The 21056-nt window shown below is 42.8% G+C and overlaps 1 protein-coding gene across 2 annotated transcripts in view; it reads left to right on the top strand.

Annotated features, from left to right (window-relative positions):
* Positions 1-21056, top strand: part of LOC125248205 (limbic system associated membrane protein) — a 146871-nt gene that overhangs the window by 89321 nt on the left and 36494 nt on the right. The gene's annotated exons all lie outside the window — the stretch shown is intronic.

Genomic DNA, 21056 nt, shown 5'->3' on the forward strand with positions numbered 1-21056 from the left:
AACCCTGCGATTGGGTTGTTTTAACCCACAAATTGGGTTGTGTTAACCTAGTGATTGAGTTGTTTTAACCCAGCGATTGGGTTGTTTTAACCCAGCAAATGAGTTGTTTTAACCCAGTGATTGGGTTGTTTTAACCCTGTGATTGGGTTGTATTAACCCAGCAAATGAGTTGTTTTAACCCAGCAAATGAGTTGTTTTAACCCAGTGATTGGGTTGTTTTAACCCAGCGATTGGGTTGTTTTAACCCAGCAAATGAGTTGTTTTAACCCAGCGATTGGGTTGTTTTAACCCACAAATTGGTTTGTTTTAACCCAGCAAATGAGTTGTTTTAACCCAGTGATTGGGTTGTTTTAACCCTGCGATTCGATTGGGTTGTTTTAACCCACAAATTGGGTTGTGTTAACCTAGTGATTGAGTTGTTTTAACCCAGTGATTGGGTTGTTTTAACCCAGCAAATGAGTTGTTTTAACCCAGCGATTGGGTTGTTTTAACCCAGCAAATGAGCTGTTTTAACCCAGTGATTGGGTTGTTTTAACCCAGCGATTGAGTTGTTTTAACCCAGCAAATGAGTTGTTTTAACCCAGCATTTTTAGAGTCTACAGAAGGGATTGTGAATTTCTCTTTTTATCACTGCATAAATCAGAAAATACTGTCAACAGACAGAAACAAATACATTTCGAATATGTTTTTAGGAGTAAAATGTTCTATAAATCAGGCGAATGATTTATGAACACACCTTCAGAATATAGATATGAAGTTTGGTGTGTGAAGCTGCAGATGCAGAGAGATAAAGCACAATAAAATAAACACTTATATGTGTATTTTGATGTTTTCTTTAAGATAAGATAAGATTGACTTTGTTGTCCCAACAATTTGTCTTGGACACATACAATACTGCTGTTTACTTACAAATACACATCACACGCAGTATACAATACATAAATTACCATAAACTAATTAAAGTTACACTTGTCTGAATAAAGACGAGTTCTGGAAGCAGAACAGAGCTCAAGACCTCCAGCGCTGGTCTTTCTGAGGGAGAAAGTCTTTGTAAGCGTCTGTCCTTCAGTGACGGCAGGACTGAGAGTAAATCACCGCAGCGGACGGCTCGTCCATTAGTGGCCACGGCAGTAAATCCTCATTTGTGTCTCCAGCTGCATTCAGCCTCACCATGACCTGACGCAGAGCTCAGAGGACGTCAGCATCTTCACACCTTCTGTAAGATTTTAAAGAGCCAATATTATACCCTTCAAGTCTTGATGTTATTTTTGTCTCTACTAGAACAGGTTGATTATTCTCCTGATAGGAGAAATGATTGGAAGAGAACTGAATGATTGAATGTTGATTATTCTCCTCATATTCTCCATTGTTGCAGCTCCTCTCTTCCCAGTCTGTCAGTAACGCTCTGTTTACTTCCTGTCTCTGTGAAGCTCCTCCTTCTGAAAAGCACTGATTGGTCGGCTGGAGCAGTGTGTTGTGATTGGTGTTTGGGAAATGCCCCGCCCCTTACCATAACTGCCAGTTTCAACACACTACTAACTAACTCAAGCAGGCCCCGCCCCTTTATTATTTAAATGAGGAACACTGTGAAGAAAACTCAAGACTACAATGGAGGCGTTTCAGGGAGTTCAGAAACACTGATATAGAGGAGAACTGGAACTTTGCAGAGTTTTTTCATGATCGAACAGCAACATTGATGAACATGGAGGAAAGCAGAGTAAGTTGCAAATTGTGTTGCTTTAGTTCATTTTAATTAAGCTGAACGAGAGGCTCGAGTGTGTTTCATTGAGAATCCACTGTAAATACAGTGAGTGATTCAGAGGCTGGTTGTTTCCGTGTGTTTGCTCTAATGGCCGTCGCATCTGTCAGCCAACATCAAACTCGGTGTGCAGCCCATTTCTCTTACATAACCGGTGTGATTCTGAATGAATCGGGACATGGAGTAAGTTATCCGCTTCGGTCTCTCTCTGACGTGTGCCGAGACGCAGCTGCTGTTCTGAGGATAAATCAACACCTGGACCAGAATAATCTCTGTTAGATGGTGTTCATCTGTTCACAGATGCTGGAGTTTCCTCTTCTGATGTTGTGTTGATCCTCAGGCCTTTAGTTCATGTTCTGATCGGCTCCTGTTGTTAAACGGGTGAATAAATGTGTGCGGCCTTTAACCGGTAGATGTTTCACAGCTGCTCACGTCGGCTCTGTTGACTTCTTGCTTACGCCTAATTTTTCACTGGTTTTGCAGTCAGTCGCGTTTCAGCAGAAATGCTGATCTTCATGATCTAAAACTGAACAGACGCTCCGACAGAGAGGAAACGGCTCCATCACGCCGTCTGGTGTTATCATACAGCTCAATGACACACACACACTCTCTCTGGGACGTGTGTGTGAGCTGTTGGACAGAAGCCCAGGTGTGTGTCGAGAACAGCGCAGGTGAAGCTGAGTGATTGTTATATTTATAAGGATCAATAGTGTGTGAGAGAGTGATTGTAGATGAAGAGCGACTGTGGTGAACCTGACCTGCAGATTCAGTTCAGTTCAACACACACCGCTTCAGTCAGAGACGAGTGTGTGTCAAACTACTGTCAAATACAGATATTATACAGTGCATGTCATGTGGTTAGTTACCGGCGGATGAGTAAATGAAATCACATGATCAGATCAGGACGCAGTGAGACAGAGCGAGAGAATCTGCTGACTGTGTTTTGCTGATTTAAATAGAGCTGAAGTCTGAGAGCATCATCAGACCGGCTCAAAAACACTCGTGACCGTGTGAATGATGCTGATGTTTGAGGGCCATAAATCACCATCTACAGTCAATGTGAATCATTCATCAAAACATCACAATATACAGCAGAAACTCTGGAGAACAATACAAGAGATCATAGAAACAAGAGCTGATATTGACTGATACTGATATTATAATCCATATATCACGCACGCGCGTGTGTGTGTGTGTGTGTGTGTGTGTGTTAATATTTGTCTCTGGTCACAAAGATCAAACTGTAACCAGAACGACACCAGTGGCCATGTGGACACACAGGCTGGAAAACTCATTACTGCTGGCCTAGATTCACACACACACACACACACACACACACACACACACACACACACACACACACCTATAATCCTCAGCCCGCGGCGGCAGCACAGAGCAGCGCAGCGTCAGATAACCGGGGAATAATGCGTCAGATCTGCGGCTCTTCTGAGCGATAAACGTCTCTGGATAAACGAGTGTGAACACAAACTCATTCAGCGGAGGCGTCTCTATGGCGACAGGCTCGTTTTCTCTCCTGTAGAACGACTGTCGTGTGTTAAATAATCAGTAGTAATCAATAATCGGGTCAGGAAGCGCGTCCTCGCTCTCGTGTTTGAGCTGCTGGTTATTTAAAGCTCTTTATTGCACAGAGAGGGAATCATGGGAAATCATGGAGGACTCACTGTTCTCTGACCTCAAACGCTTCCATGAGCACAAATGACATTTAACATGATCCGAGTCACAGATTACTGACAGATACCACACACTGATGCTCACACACACACACACACACACGCACACACACACACACACTTTTATTTTAAAGATATATTATATTTTATAGTTCTATACAATTATTATTTTCTTGTTGTATTTTTAAAAGTTACTTTATGTTTTCTATTTCTATTTTATTTATAGTTTTTTACAGTTTTACTTTTAAAGATGTTTTATATAAATGATATTGACCATAAACGCTTAAACCATTTATTTACTTAATGATCGTTTTTCCAGTTGAGCACATTCCCATCAGGAGATTAAACTCATCTAACACTACAGCTAATGAACACACACACACACACGTGTACCGAAGGATTTAAAATCATCATGAAAGGGAAGTTGCGCTGGCCTTTTCTAGACTATATGAGTGAAACGCTTCTCAAACAAGAACAAATGTAGGGCGGGGCTTGATTGTGTCTGTGGGGAATTGATTGGATGGTTGTGGTTTGCTATTGGTGGATCTCATGTGAGTGACAGGTTGCCCCGCCCTCGTCATCAGAGAAGAGGAGAGATGCTGCAAGAGGAAGATATTCTGATTCAAGATTATGAATTTAACACAATAATGATGTGCAAGCAATGCTTCCCGTAGTAATCAGCAATAATGTTGACAGTGTTATTTGAGAGTATGAATCGGGTCACGCATGAACACCAGTGCACACGTAACTCACACGCCTCAGTGTTCAAACATGAAACCGGTGCAGCTGTAATGACTTTCTGTCTGTTTGAAAAATTATACTTGAACACACTGAGAAACACTGAATAAATGATGGAAAATAAAAGAAGAATGGTGATGCAGCAGCAGCGGTTCATGTCTGATGCATGAGAATGTTTCCACAGCCCATCTCATCACGCGAGTGCACTGAACACACACTCTCACACACACTCTCACACACACTCTCACACACACTCTCACACACACTCTCACACACACTCTCACACTCTCTGTGTCGCGGTGAGGCAGCAGCTTTCGTGCTAATCGATTCAACCCTTCCTGTTTGATTAAACACGGTCAGTGAGTCGTCCTGCTCCGCTGCTCCAGCCAATCACGTGCTGAGCTGTGTCGGGTCATTATGCTGCTAACACACTCTGATTGGCCGAGGCCTCGGACCTCAGGCGCAGTTAACGAAGGCGCTGCCAAACCGACGTAACATCCACATGTGTGCGAGTGGATATTAATGAGCCCAATGATCAGACGTGAACACAAGCAGAAACCTCAGGCAGTGTGTGTGTGAATATCTCCAGCTCAACTCTGCCTGTGAGTCAGTGAACAAATGCTAATGAAATTATGTGAAATCCACTCAGGAAGGAAACGTCTCTTCCTGAACGCCTCATGAAATTGACTTTCATAATTCCAGATCTCATCAGATTTCCCTGCTGAAAATGGCACGTGGTGAAGTTCATTGTTTTAGAGAACATCTTTGCGTTGGTGCAGTTTTGGTTAAACATGAGGAGATTGTTTGAGAAGATCAGAACGTTTCATGCGTGTTTTACGATCGGCTGGTCATCAGGGTCATGAAATGCGTTGCAGTAGAAGCTGCAGGAGATGGAGGAAGGAGCTCGACTCTGTGAGAAGCTGAAGGAGCCTGGATCTGCTTCAGAAACGACTACACATGAAGATTCAGTCTGAGGAGTCAAAGACTCGTTCTGAACATAATTTCATGTCATTCTTTACATTGTTCATTAGTGATTACATTGAGTTTGATGTCCATCATCTTCACACAGAGCTGAGGCATTCAGTTTCCTTCACAGGAACAACAGACACAAGCATGTTTGACGCTGCCTTGAAATTTACTTCAAAATATTTGACACATTTTAAATGTTAATCTTAGGTTCGAAAAACGTTTTGCTAATGTTCCCTTTAAGTTATGAAAATGTTATGTTTTCTGAATGTTCAAAACGTCCAGTTTTTAAATGTTTCTTGGTTATGTGAACGTTAATGGAACATTCCATTTCATCATTCTTCAAACATTATGGGAACGTTATTTTTGAATGTTCTCTGAACGTTCGTAACAAAAAACATTGATGAATATCCAACTCAAACATTTCAGAAAGAAACGTCCCATGAACGATGTTTTTGTGCTAACATTTTGAGAACATTATTAAAGGGGACATCTGACTTTTCCCATGTTTAAGTGCTATAATCGGGGCCCGGTGCATCTACCAACCCTGAAAATGTGAAAAAGCACAACCCAGTAACTTTGTTTTGGTAAGCCTTTCTCTGCAAACATGAAAAAATGAGCTGCTCAGATTTCACTCCCGTTGTGCCGTTGGAAGGGGATCTTATTATAATATTACCACCCCTTAATCTGCACGTTTCCACCCACAGCGCCGCCATTTTGTTTGTCAGTTCTAACATCATGGCAAAAGTTGGAGCAAAGCATGAACTGTTCTGTCGTTGGCTGCACAGACGAGCACTGAACACTGTTTAGAGTCTCGTTAGCTTGGATAGCCTGAAGTTGACCCTGGCAAACTCGATTTCTAAAAAAGGAGCATTTCTGTCCAAGAGATATTTTGGAAGAAATATTAGACCATTCACAGCATTTGATAGCAATCATAAACGTTAGCCTGGTGTGTATGGCTCTGTGTGACAAACAGGTACGCTATGTACAGTGGGCGTCCATACGGGTTTTGCACAAAAGATGAACATGACGGCACATGCTAGTGGATGAGTTGAATCAACTCCACAGCAACTATAAATTTATCCACTAACCATTCAGAAACGTCTAAAAGTTGTAACTTCTTCCTGAGTCTCTCCATCAGTGTCGACTCCGGTTTGAACAATGTAAGGCTGAACACCGTTACTGACAATCCTCATTTTGGCTGCGTGAGATTCTCCAGCTTTGTTGTTGTTGAGCTGTTAAAGCTCCGCCCTCTTCTGGAAAGGGGGGCGGGAGCAGCAGCTCATTTGCATTTAAAGGGACACACACAAAAACAGCGTGTTTCTAAATAGGGGCAAATTTGACAAGCTATAATAAATGATCTGTGGGGGATTTTGAGCTGAAACTTCACAGACACATTCTGGAGACACCAGAGACTGATATTACATCTTGTGAAAGAGGCATTATAGGTCACCTTTAAAGACCAGATAACTCTGAACGAACGTTCTATGGAGTCTGAGTTATCGCCGGCGATACCACCTCGGTTTCCAGTGTGAAAGAGACTCAAAATACTCCGTCAATGTTGCACATACAATTAAGAGTTATACACCATTTTAATCTGTGGAATATCTTCTTTCATTTGTGTACACTCAGAGTAAAAACATAAAATAAAGAAAAATAACATGATGTCAAATCGAAAACAAATATTCTCTGTTTATGTAATCTGTATGTAAAGAGACACATGTCAGAAGTCCGTGATTCAGCTCATTATCTGCTAATGCGGCCACACCCACAGAGTCAGCGCTATTCAGATGCAAATTCTGAGGCAATACATGCATTCATCGTCTCAATCGTGTATTTATTGTCTTCAAAAGTGTTTTGCATAGTCATAGTTAGCGATCTCTGGAAGCTTCTGTTAGTTCGGTTAGTTCCTGGATTGTCACATGGCTTATTCTTCTTTAGGAGGCATTTGTGGACTAAATGTGCACAGAGCGCCCTCCGGCTGCAAGTATGAATTGAAATCACAGTATCCAGCACTCACAGTGATGGATAAATATTGAATAAATATTACTCCTCTGTATAGAAAATTGACATAAATACATAAGAATCCATCAATATTTCTCCAAATGTGCATGCTTTTAAGCTAAAAGCCTATATGAAATGCCATAGAGGTAACATGAATGTTCAGACACTTTGCTTCACAGAAATACATTATATTTTAAAGAATATAATAGAAAACCATTATTTTAAATTGTAATAATATTTCACAGTATTGCTGTTTTTTCTGTATGTTTGATGTACACCATTATGAGCTTGAGACATGATCACAGAGGGTTTTTTCACAGCCTACCTGACTGAAAGGCCTCATTATTATTATTATTATTATTATCATTATTATCATTTCAGGTCATTATTATGTGATTATTTTGTCTTCTCAGGTGAGAATGGCCCATTATTCATGATGATTCACGCCTCCATGCATACTGTGTTTCTTGACAAAAAGTGTCTTACAAAAACTAAATCAATATATTGTTTTATATGAAGGAGTAGGCATGATAATTTTTACATAATGTTGAAGCTAAAACTCTAGTCTACAACCTCCAATACCCAGAAGTCTTATGAACACAGATTTAATATACTTTTTTTGGCCTTATTTCAGTGACTTAAGTTTTTTGTTGTTTCAATAACCACGCATAAACGTTATTCCTTCAAAAACACAAACATGTACATACATGTTCCTCACATATTATTGTAGCTTAGTTTGTGCTGAATACAGTGTAATGACACTTTTGTCATTAATATGTTTATGAACAACTGAAAAAAGCACAAATGTCAGGGCATGTCAAAACTTCTCCAGGCCCCAAATAAGCCTCAGACTCCAGAGGGTTAACTTTACTGGAAGAACATTTGTTCATAACTTTGAGAGAACGTTCCCTGTTAGCTGGGTCAGTCTTGTGTTGGCCAGCATTTCTCTGATTCATCTTCAGCACATGAAACGCTTCATGATTCCTCAGGTGTTTGTATCCTTGAAGCTGCAGCGCTGAACTATTATTACTCGTCTGCTTGAACTGAACTAAATAAAAGACAGTCAGAATTAAGATGTTTATGTTTGGCTGTACTGTTCTGTTTTAAAGGCCGTCTGGTGTTAATGGGTTCGGTTGCGGTGTGTGTTAGTTGTTTGTATCGAATGTTGCTTTAAAGGTCAGATATGATGCTGGAAAGGTAATTGAAATTCCGGAGCACACAATGATTCCTGTGAAAGTTTTCCCGTCTCCTCCTGCTGACTTCATTCTTTTCTCTGTGAACTTTAATCTCTCCCACTTTAAGTGGCCGTATCTCAAACGCTTGCATGATTATGAATCGGGAATCATGGGAGTAAGTCAGTGGGAGTGAGCAATTGTGTCCGTGATCCGCCTTTTTCCTTTGAAATGGAAAATGAACATCAGTCTTTGACTGGATAATCCTCTTTCAATAAAACAGAGTCCATTTAGAAAGCTTTTAGCAAATCAGCCATCTATTCTCAAAGACTTCACAAGGACAAACCAAACAGCTGACACATCCAGAGTTCAGCAGCCATTATGAGCCTTACTGCTGCTCACATTTACATAACGCCTGCGAAAACACCACCTCATCATGATTGTGTTGTTTTAGCAGAAGTGCCTCTCGTTGAGCGACCTGTGGCGTACAGGACATTAACGAGCAGCAGCGATCAGACCTGAACACGCACACGCGTGTGTTCGCCGCCGCCGCTGACAGGCGTGAGCGATGATCGAGAGCGGCTCTTATGACAGGACAAAGAAATGATGCCGTTTATGTCCATTTACAGCTGGAGTAAGTGGAGCCTCTGTGTCTGTCCCACGGCCCCTGAACCGACTCATTAAACTCCATGTCAGGACAATGAAATGTAGCGTTTATTAATGAGGGGCCGTTTGAAAGAGTGTGCGGGAAGAGATTTTAGCTTCTTTTGTCTTGCGTTGAAGATTTATGACCACCGAGAGATTCCCAATGTGCTGATTCACCTTTAGATTAATCCATTCTGATAAATCTTTATTCATTTTTCAGCGCACCAGAGCCTCGACAGTAAGGACGTGAACAGATCTGTAATGGAGCGCATCATGCGGTGTGCTGTCCGTTTATTCTACAAATAATGAAAAATGAATTGATATTCTACATGCAAGTCTGTGCTATCTATTAAAATAGATCCTTATCGTTGAACCCTGAACCTTCGGCTCTCTTTCCCGAGCTTTAACCACCGCTAGCACATTCAGCAGGCTGTGAGTTGAGTTTGGGCCCTCAGGGACCCAGCGGAGAGCCGGGTTTTTGTTGCCTATGGTCCAGCAGGCTCTGGAGGCTAAAGGTCACTCATAGAACTGCTGCTGCAAACTCTTTCCATTTCGTTGAGAGCAAAAAACACGTCGGCGGGGTCGCTCATGACATCTCCTGAACTGTGTGTTGTACATCAGAATTGCTTCAATCAAACACAAGTTGCTTTTTGTTCAGATGCTGGCTGTGACTCAGAAATTGGATGCTTGCTTTTGTCACACGCTCTCAAATTGGCCGGTTTCTCGGGAACTCAGAAAAGCAGGAATCCAGAGAGCTGAGCAAAATCAATATGTGAATCGGCCGGTGAGATGTGAGAACTAAAGAACAGCGTTTATAGTCGAGACACTCATTTCCTGCAGCACAGGTGTGTGTGATTCCTTCAGATGATGAGAAGAGATTCTGTGACCACATTTGGGTTTATAAACAGCATGTTTGATTGTGCTTGTGTTTGAAATGTTGTTTTGTGTGTGTGTGTGTGTGTGTGTGTGTGTGACTGATTTCATCTTTCTGTAAATAAGACACATGGAGGAAAATGATCTACTCATGAAAGAGAGAGAATGATAGACAGACAGACAGATAGATAAATAGATAGATAGACAGATAGACAGAATCACTGGATTCTTCTGCAGCTTTCAGCTTTTGTTTTTGGATATAATGAATAATTTGTGCTAGAACAGATTTTTAAAGTAACTCATCTCTGAGAATAATGTCCACGTTTTCAGTTCTGATCACATGAAAGTTATTCATCCTCTTTGATTTGATTTGATTTTCCACAGTTCTGTGGTTCCTCAGGCTCTGGCTTCACACCCACCTGCTCTCTGGAGTTCAGATGCTGAATCTAATTACAAAACTAGAAGACAAAATTCAGTTCCTGCAGCATGAGAGAAGAGAGACGCTCCATATTATCTATTCAATGGGAGAAATGAACAAAAGATTCAACCTCTTTGTTCATCCTGTACGAAAAAAGGCCCTTGAGGGAATCTCAGAACTTCTGTCAAAGCTTTATGAGTCGCAGACGTCTGAATTTTCCCTCTGAAAAGCTGCAGATTCACCAGAACATGAACATGATCATGTCCGAGAGAGAGGACTGTGCTGACGTCACAAAAACATTGATCTTTAGAAGCGTCATGTCCATTCAAACAGGCTCTATCTATCTATCTATCTATCTATCTATCTATCTATCTATCTATCTGTCTATCTGTCTATCTGTCTGTCTATCTGTCTGTCTCTTTGTCTAGCTGTCGTTCTCTCTATGACTGAATGGTTCAGTGCAGGACTGTTAAAATACATGCAGGACGCTTGTTTAGCTTTAGTCACAACACAAATGCTGTGTGTGTTTGTGTGTGTGTGTGTGTATGTGTTTTCATTCTCTGCTGTGATTGATGTGCTTATAAGCGTATTTTAACTCCGTCAGGATTGTTCAGGCAGTTGTGGGAATACGCAGCGGTAATAAATTCATCATGACTCCACAATCTATCAGGCCACATTTAATTAATGCTGTTTTAAGGATTCAAAGCCACACGATACATGAGGAACTGCAGCATCTGCATTATAATCACAAGCCTCTCTTATTAAAGATGTACATCACTAAAGCAGCTCGAGTATTAAGATGATGCTATAAAGAGTCTGTATGGAAAACACTATAAATACATGAGCGGCCCAATGAAAGGCCGAGAGTTTCAGCCTCTGATCTGATGCTGCTGTGGAAACGGCTGAAAGACTCAGAACTGAAGGTGTTTTTCTGTGGCGTCGAACCGTGACGTCACACAGCGAGACTTTCATTTCCACTCGGATGAAGCTGTGAGCGCCTGGCATGTTTGGACCCAGCAAATTCCTGCTATTTCAGAGCTTTTAGAGTTTGTTTTCTCTAAACCAGCGATTGTCCGTTGACAGACTGATTAGAAACCTGTCTGGAACTAAGCAGATGTTATTTTTGCAGTTCCGTTCAGTGCCGCTGGAATAGGGCTGGACGATTAATCGAAAAGTAATCGAAACCGAAATTCAGAAACTAACTGACATAATTTTCCCATGTCGGTTATTTCGTTTTTTTAATCCTGTTAATACTTCACTCTTAAAAACATACTGCCGCGTGTGTAGCCACATGACTCCGCCCCGTCCAGTCAGCGGCATATAATCAAAACACGGAGGTGAACGCCGGTTCAACACATAGTGATGGTGCGCGAGCGTTGAGCCTTGCATCTGCACTAAACTTTGTCAGTTGTATTTGTTTTATGGTTTGGACATTCAAGTGATTAGACGATCAGATTACATCGAGCTAACGCGCTCACGCAGCTGCATTGTGGCACGAACACTCAAACAAACAGTAGCTGTGAAGATCGCGCACACAGAGAGGAACGCAGAAACTAGTTGTCAGCGCTGTCCTGTGATTTATCACTAAAGTAGCTTAGAAACTCAAAAGTTATAGCATATATTTTTCTACTTTTGAAGGAACTATTTACAACCCACAGCTTCACAATTAATAGAGAGACGGTATGACTAATTCACACACAATCACTCGTACTGGTACTGTGCTAATTTATCTGTATCTGATTTACAACGAGCAGAAATCTGTAAGAAATGTTACGAACCATAGATAAAATAACTGCTGAAAGTGAGCAGATCACTCTTTCAATAGGAAAAATTATCCCACCTTTAATAGTCAATCATATTTACAGTACAAACCTTGTCAGTGAACTATGAGGGCAAAAAAACCCAACCAGAAACAAAATAATCATTCATTAATCGTAATCGAGGTAAAATGTTCAATTAATCCAGGTTTTGATTTTAGGCCATAATCGTCCAGCCCTACGCTGGAAACATTAATGACACACTGCAGCTCTAAATGAATTAATTGAACATCAGCGTGATGAGCTCAGATGATGTCACTGGCATTGTCAGGGATTGGCTCGTGATGATGACATCAAGACTGAGCTGTTTAGCGTCTTTTCTCCCTCACGTGAGGATGATCATATTTGGGGTCTGTGGCATATAAAAGATTGAAATCCCTTGATCTAAACAAATAAACAGCACCTTGTACAGTGTTGATAGTAACACTAGTAACACATTGACTCCGCCCATCCACTACATGACATCATCAGTGTGTGAGCCTTTAAAGATGTGGAAAGATGTGGGACATGACCCAGGCTGGAATCAAACTGATGTCGTGATCGTTGGTTAAACGACTCGTTATACATCAGTGACCACAGACAGACGTAGAGCGTCTCTTACCCTCCGCCTTTAGCCTGTTTAATTCACTCCTGTGAAGGTTGTTGTTTAATATTATGGTAATTAGTGTTTGTGTTGAGTAATAGGTGTCGTTTTCCTCTTTCTTCTTTCTTTGAATGCACACAGTGACCTTCAGTTTATTATCAGCCTGTCTCTTTAAATGCTTTTTAAAGCAGAATGGATTCTGATTGACTGTCAAAGTTTTTATCGTTCATCAGCTGGAAAAAAAATCCTCTGATTTTGAAGTGATTCCACTGAAATTGTTCATTTACGTTGTTATTGTTACAGTTGTGGTGTGAACGGGCCTGGTAAATAAACCCTCATTAGTTCAGTTTGGTTTGTGTATGTAAAACATTATTCTCAGGCAGAATTGATCGATTGCTCAGTATTGATCCACGATGTCCAAAGAGTGTGAAGGAAACAACCAGTTACGAGACGGCAGAATAATGAGCTGATCTCCTGACCTCTCCACGGTGACATCTGACCCTATATCATCCATGAGGTTTTGAGGTGTCATATGTGATGCTGGAGTATTTTAATTAGTTAACACAGTCGTAAGTGCTTCTCTCTAAAGCGCCCTGGTGTTTGTTGGTTGATGTGTGTTGGAGCGACGAGTGTCTGGACTCACTAATGGCCGTGATTGAAGAGTTTAGCCTGGTCAGCGCTGCCAAAGCACTCAGTATGCGCAGGACGACATAGACAGAGGCGCGTTTGTGCATCTCATGTGCTGATCGATCAGGGCCGAGGATCTCCTCGTGTGTGTGTGATGCGCTGAAAGAGCCGCGGGGAGTGTCGTGTTCCTCTGTGAAATTTCAATTAGAAATAACTTTATTGCTTATTGCTCCCTAGAGACAACGATCTTATCTGTGTCATCAATAACAGCAGGTCTGTCTGTCAAACCGCCGAGAGCTGCGGCAACAACACACTCATAGTTTCACACACACACACACACACACACACACACACATACACTCGTCTCTGTGTCAGTGATCGTGTTCATTTCCTCTCGGCTGATAATTGACTTTCTACACAGGTTTGAATCTCTTGTGATGATGAACAGCACTCGGCGTTTGATTACTGGGTCACTCAGTGTTTATTTCAGATAGTCAGTATTGGTTTAGGTCACTCTGTGTTTGTTTGAGTCCATGAGTGTATTGTATTTGTCAGAATCACAATGAGATTTTATTGCCAAATGTGTTCACACATATAAGGGATTTGTACTGGTGACAGAAGCTTCAAGTGCACACAAAAGAAAAAAGAGAAATAGTGATTGTACACTGGTGTTCAAAAGTTTGGGGTTGGTAAGATTTTCTAATGTTTTTGTCTCTTCTGCTCACCAAGGCTGCATTTATTTGTTTAAAAATACAGTAAAATTGTGCACACAGTGGACATGATTTCAGAGCAGCTTTATTTTACTGCAGTGCTTATTATTCCAAAGGTCGTTATTGAACAGAGTCTCTGATATTGAGTCAGTCACACGTGAGGGTCACGTCAGTCTTTTCTGAGGTTCATTTGGGTGACGGATCATTAGCGTTTGGCTCATCACAGTGAATATACAGTTTGTACAGTATAAAAATCATTATGTCTATGGAAAGTCCCCATGAAACATGAAAAGCCAACATGTGTGTGTCAGGTATGTGATTTTTTCCTTTTTAACCTGGAACCCATGTGAACTGAGTTAATCTGACTGAATGGATAATGAAATTGCAGCAAACAATTACTAAACTATTACTGGGGGCAGTTGTGGCCTAATGTTTAGAGAGTTGGACTTGTAACCCGAAGGTTATGGGTTCGAGTCTCAGTACTATCAGGAATTGTAGGTGGGGGAGTGAATGAACAGCACTCTCTTCCACTCGCATTATCCACAACTGAGGCTCCCTTGAGCAAGACGCTGAACCCTCAGTCGCTGCCCGCTGCTCCAGGTGTGTGTTCAATACTCACTGCTGTGTGTGTGCATTTGGATGGGTTAAATGCAGAGCACAAATTCCAAGTATGGGACATCATAGTGGCTACATAGTGGTTATTTCATTTATGTATTTCATCCAAAGGCTCTATGCAAGCCCTCGGCTCCATCTAGGTGATGTATGCGGTATATCTCAAAATTATAAATGGTCAAGCAACAAGCTTGTGACAAGCTTTAGCAGGTTCAGTGTTCAGTGAGACAGACAGGTTCAGTGTTCAGTTAGACAGACAGGTTCAGTGTTCAGTGAGATAGACAGGTTCAGTGTTCAGAGAGACCGACAGGTTCAGTGTTCAGTGAGACAGACAGGTTCAGTGTTCAGTGAGACAGACAGGTTCAGAGAGAGACAGACAGGTTCAGTTTGAGACTGACAGGTTCAGTGTTCAGTGAGACAGACAGGTTCAGTGTTCAGTGTGAGACACAGGTTCAGTGTTCAGTGAGACAGACAGGTTCAGAGAGAGACAGACAGGTTCAGTTTGAGACTGACAGGTTCAGTGTTCAGTGAGACAGACAGGTTCAGTGTTCAGTGTGAGACAGACAGGTTCAGTGTTCAGTGTGAGACAGGCAGATTCAGTGTTCAGTGAGACAGACAGGTTCAGTGTTCAGAGAGACGGACAGGTTCAGTGTTCAGTGAGACAGACAGGTTCAGTGTTCAGTGAGATAGACAGGTTCAGTGTTCAGAGAGACCGACAGGTTCAGTGTTAAGAGAGACAGACAGGTTCAGTGTTCAGTGAGACAGACAGGTTCAGTGTTCAGTGTGAGACAGACAGGTTCAGTTTGAGACTGACAGGTTCAGTGTTCAGTGAGACAGACAGGTTCAGAGAGAGACAGACAGGTTCAGTTTGAGACTGACAGGTTCAGTGTTCAGTGAGACAGACAGGTTCAGTGTTCAGTGTGAGACACAGGTTCAGTGTTCAGTGAGACAGACAGGTTCAGAGAGAGACAGACAGGTTCAGTTTGAGACTGACAGGTTCAGTGTTCAGTGAGACAGACAGGTTCAGTGTTCAGTGTGAGACAGACAGGTTCAGTGTTCAGTGTGAGACAGGCAGATTCAGTGTTCAGTGAGACAGACAGGTTCAGTGTTCAGTGAGACAGACAGGTTCAGTGTTCAGAGAGACAGACAGGTTCAGTGTTCAGTGAGACAGGCAGATTCAGTGTTCAGTGAGACAGACAGGTTCAGTGTTCAGAGAGACGGACAGGTTCAGTGTTCAGTGAGACAGACAGGTTCAGTGTTCAGTGAGATAGACAGGTTCAGTGTTCAGAGAGACCGACAGGTTCAGTGTTAAGAGAGACAGACAGGTTCAGTGTTCAGTGAGACAGACAGGTTCAGTGTTCAGTGTGAGACAGACAGGTTCAGTTTGAGACTGACAGGTTCAGTGTTCAGTGAGACAGACAGGTTCAGAGAGAGACAGACAGGTTCAGTTTGAGACTGACAGGTTCAGTGTTCAGTGAGACAGACAGGTTCAGTGTTCAGTGTGAGACAGACAGGTTCAGTGTTCAGTGAGACAGACAGGTTCAGAGAGAGACAGACAGGTTCAGTTTGAGACTGACAGGTTCAGTGTTCAGTGAGACAGACAGGTTCAGTGTTCAGTGTGAGACAGACAGGTTCAGTGTTCAGAGAGACAGACAGGTTCAGTGTTCAGTGTGAGACAGACAGGTTCAGTGTTCAGAGAGACAGACAGGTTCAGTGTGAGACAAACAGGTTCAGTGTTAAGAGAGACAGACAGGTTCAGTGTTAAGAGAGACAGACAGGTTCAGTGAGAGACAGACAGGTTCAGTGTTCAGTGTGAGACAGACAGGTTCAGTGTTCAGTGTGAGACAGGCAGATTCAGTGTTCAGTGAGACAGACAGGTTCAGTGTTCAGTGAGACAGACAGGTTCAGTGTTCAGAGAGACAGACAGGTTCAGTGTTCAGTGAGACAGGCAGATTCAGTGTTCAGTGAGACAGACAGGTTCAGTGTTCAGAGAGACGGACAGGTTCAGTGTTCAGTGAGACAGACAGGTTCAGTGTTCAGAGAGACGGACAGGTTCAGTGTTCAGTGAGACAGACAGGTTCAGTGTTCAGTGAGATAGACAGGTTCAGTGTTCAGAGAGACCGACAGGTTCAGTGTTAAGAGAGACAGACAGGTTCAGTGTTCAGTGAGACAGACAGGTTCAGTGTTCAGTGTGAGACAGACAGGTTCAGTTTGAGACTGACAGGTTCAGTGTTCAGTGAGACAGACAGGTTCAGAGAGAGACAGACAGGTTCAGTTTGAGACTGACAGGTTCAGTGTTCAGTGAGACAGACAGGTTCAGTGTTCAGTGTGAGACAGACAGGTTCAGTGTTCAGTGAGACAGACAGGTTCAGAGAGAGACAGACAGGTTCAGTTTGAGACTGACAGGTTCAGTGTTCAGTGAGACAGACAGGTTCAGTGTTCAGTGTGAGACAGACAGGTTCAGTGTTCAGAGAGACAGACAGGTTCAGTGTTCAGTGTGAGACAGACAGGTTCAGTGTTCAGAGAGACAGACAGGTTCAGTGTGAGACAAACAGGTTCAGTGTTAAGAGAGACAGACAGGTTCAGTGTTAAGAGAGACAGACAGGTTCAGTGAGAGACAGACAGGTTCAGTGTTCAGAGAGACAGACAGGTTCAGTGTTAAGAGAGACAGACAGGTTCAGTGTGAGACAGACAGGTTCAGTGTTCAGAGAGACAGACAGGTTCAGTGTGAGACAAACAGGTTCAGTGTTAAGAGAGACAGACAGGTTCAGTGTTCAGTGAGATCGACAGGTTCAGTGTTAAGAGAGACAGACAGGTTCAGTGTTAAGAGAGACAGACAGGTTCAGTGTTAAGAGAGACAGACAGGTTCAGTGTTCAGTGTGAGACAGACAGGTTCAATGTTCAGTGAGATTGACAGGTTCAGTGTTAAGAGAGACAGACAGGTTCAGTGTTAAGAGAGACAGACAGGTTCAGTGTTCAGTGTGAGACAGACAGGTTCAATGTTCAGTGAGATTGACAGGTTCAGTGTTAAGAGAGACAGACAGGTTCAGTGTTAAGAGAGACAGACAGGTTCAGTGTTCAGTGAGACAGACAGGTTCAGTGTTCAGTGAGACAGACAGGTTCAGTGTTCAGAGAGACAGACAGGTTCAGTGTTAAGAGAGACAGACAGGTTCAGTGTTCAGTGAGACCGACAGGTTCAGTGTTAAGAGAGACAGACAGGTTCAGTGTGAGACAGACAGGTTCAGTGTTCAGAGAGACAGACAGGTTCAGTGTTCAGAGAGACAGACAGGCGCAGTGTTCAGAGAGACAGACAGGTTCAGTGTTCAGTGTGAGACAGACAGGTTCAGTGTTCAGAGAGACAGACAGGTTCAGTGTTCAGTGTGAGACAGACAGGTTCAGTGTTCAGTGAGACAGACAGGTTCAGTGTTCAGAGAGACCGACAGGTTCAGTGTGAGACAGACAGGTTCAGTGTTCAGAGAGACAGACAGGTTCAGTGTTCAGTGTGAGACAGACAGGTTCAGTGTGAGACAGACAGGTTAAGTATTCAGAGAGACAGACAGGTTCAGTGTTCAGTGAGACAGACAGGTTCAGTGTTCAGTGAGACAGACAGGTTCAGTGTTCAGAGAGCCAGACAGGTTCAGTATTCAGTGAGACAGACAGGTTCAGTGTTCAGTGAGACAGACAGGTTCAGTGTTCAGAGAGACAGACAGGTTCAGTGTGAGACAGACAGGTTCAGTGTTCAGTGTGAGACAGACAGGTTCAGTGTTCAGTGAGACAGACAGGTTCAGTGTTCAGTGAGACAGACAGGTTCAGTGTTCAGAGAGCCAGACAGGTTCAGTATTCAGTGAGACAGACAGGTTCAGTGTTCAGTGAGACAGACAGGTTCAGTGTTCAGTGAGACAGACAGGTTCAGTGTTCAGTGAGACAGACAGGTTCAGTGTTCAGAGAGACAGATTCAGTGTGAGACAGACAGGTTCAGTGTTCAGTGTGAGACAGACAGGTTAAGTATTCAGAGAGACAGACAGGTTCAGTGTTCAGAGAGACAGACAGGTTCAGTGTTCAGAGAGACAGATTCAGTGTGAGACAGACAGGTTCAGTGTTCAGTGTGAGACAGACAGGTTAAGTATTCAGAGAGACAGACAGGTTCAGTGTTCAGAGAGACAGACAGGTTCAGTGTTCAGAGAGACAGACAGGTTCAGTGTTCAGAGAGACAGATTCAGTGTGAGACAGACAGGTTCAGTGTTCAGTGTGAGACAGACAGGTTAAGTATTCAGAGAGACAGACAGGTTCAGTGTTCAGAGAGACAGACAGGTTCAGTGTTCAGAGAGACAGACAGGTTCAGTGTTCAGTGAGACAGACAGGTTCAGTATTCAGTGAGACAGACAGGTTCAGTGTTCAGTGAGACAGACAGGTTCAGTGTTCAGAGAGACAGATTCAGTGTGAGACAGACAGGTTCAGTGTTCAGTGTGAGACAGACAGGTTAAGTATTCAGAGAGACAGACAGGTTCAGTGTTCAGAGAGACAGACAGGTTCAGTGTTCAGAGAGACAGACAGGTTCAGTGTTCAGAGAGACAGATTCAGTGTGAGACAGACAGGTTCAGTGTTCAGTGTGAGACAGACAGGTTAAGTATTCAGAGAGACAGACAGGTTCAGTGTTCAGAGAGACAGACAGGTTCAGTGTTCAGAGAGACAGACAGGTTCAGTGTTCAGTGAGACAGACAGGTTCAGTGTTCAGAGAGACAGATTCAGTGTGAGACAGACAGGTTCAGTGTTCAGTGTGAGACAGACAGGTTAAGTATTCAGAGAGACAGACAGGTTCAGTGTTCAGAGAGACAGACAGGTTCAGTGTTCAGAGAGACAGACAGGTTCAGTGTTCAGCAGGAAGTGCAGCAGGAAGTGAGCGCTGCAGTGCTGGAGAGGTCGTGCTGTTCTCTTTTATGTAGCAGCAGCGTCTGAGGCGGCCAGCGGCTCTATTGATTGTCTGAGACTTATGTTTTATTGAGGAGAGAGTGTGTGCGTTTGCGTTCGTTCTTCAACCTCACTGACTCAGTCTTCCTCCTGTTTCTCGCTGCATTTGCTCTGCTCTCACTAACCCTTCTCTTTTCTGTTATTTCTAGTGTTTTTTTTTTCATTTCTCTCTTGAATCCCATCATCCATCTCTTCTAATCTCTGTCTGTCTCTCTCTCGGGGCCGCTCTAATCATCTGTCTCGCAGCATCTGATATCAGACGAGTGGTTAGTTTAGCTGTTTATCTCTCATCCCTCCAGAGACGAGAGGCTGCTTCTCTGATTCTCTCAGAGCTGTTTGTGTCGTCCAGATTAATATCAGACTGAAGCATTCGATCCTCCAGCCGCCGGATCGCGCTGATGTCACATGACCTCACTGGTCACATGTCCTACATCAGATACTGCTCATGCTGGAATCAATCCGTAGATCCGTTTGTTCACACTGTGGAGACCGTCAGCTGAAGTTCGCTTTTGGTTGGTTTGACCCTCTGAACGAGTACAGCGTTTGTTTGATTTGAGTCTGAATGACTGAATGAACGGATCAATTGTAACACAAGAATGTTACTGGAATTCATTATGTTTAGTCTGTTATTGTCTTCTTTTGAAGAGTCGTTCTCAGCCGTCCACACAATGGAGAAAATTTAATCTTCTTTGTCATTTGTGAGGAAAACACATTTTTATTAAGCATAGTGCTTTTTAATGAATCCATTCAATTATTTGCCACCTACTGGTGTAAATATGTCATCATCTAAAGAAATGTTCACCGAACAAATTAGTCTTTTTGATCAACAGATTAAGAAGACTGGAGTCACTAGGATGAATCACTTATTAATCACCTCACTCAGTCCGGACGTATTTCTGTACATTCACTACTAGTTTCATCATTACAGGGTTCATTCGCTCATCAATTACTCTCCATCTTTCTTTCTTCTGAAGACTTTTTGAGGGACTTTGGAAACCAAGTAACATTGATTTTCAGTACATGGACATAAAAACACTGAGACGTTTCTCAGAACGTCTTATTTTGTGTCACACAGACATAAGGGCGAGTAAATGATCAATTCTGTGTGAATGATCCCTTTAAGTTGTCTGGTCCGTGCTATATATCTAAAATGAAGACGTTTATAATCATGATAGTTTCATGTTTCATGTCATGTCCTGCTGAAACTCATGGCTTCCTACCGTGATCTACCTTTAGTCAGTCTTGGAGCAGAAGCGCACGTTTCAGCAACTTGTGGTGTGGAAGAGAAAAGAGTTCATAACAGTGCCAGTTGAGACGCCTTTGTCATCTCTATAATGGAGAATTTTCCCTCTGGAACCAATTTACTGTGCCAGACCCTTCCTGGGGCGCAGCGGCTCCTGTGTCTCTTTACAGGTGTGTTAAGCATCTTTCAGACGCCCCGGCGGACCTTTATTAGCCCCAGAACTGCAGCTG

Source organism: Megalobrama amblycephala, linkage group LG16 (genome assembly GCF_018812025.1).
Source record: "Megalobrama amblycephala isolate DHTTF-2021 linkage group LG16, ASM1881202v1, whole genome shotgun sequence".
In the NCBI taxonomy this organism is placed as follows: Eukaryota; Metazoa; Chordata; class Actinopteri; order Cypriniformes; family Xenocyprididae; genus Megalobrama; species Megalobrama amblycephala.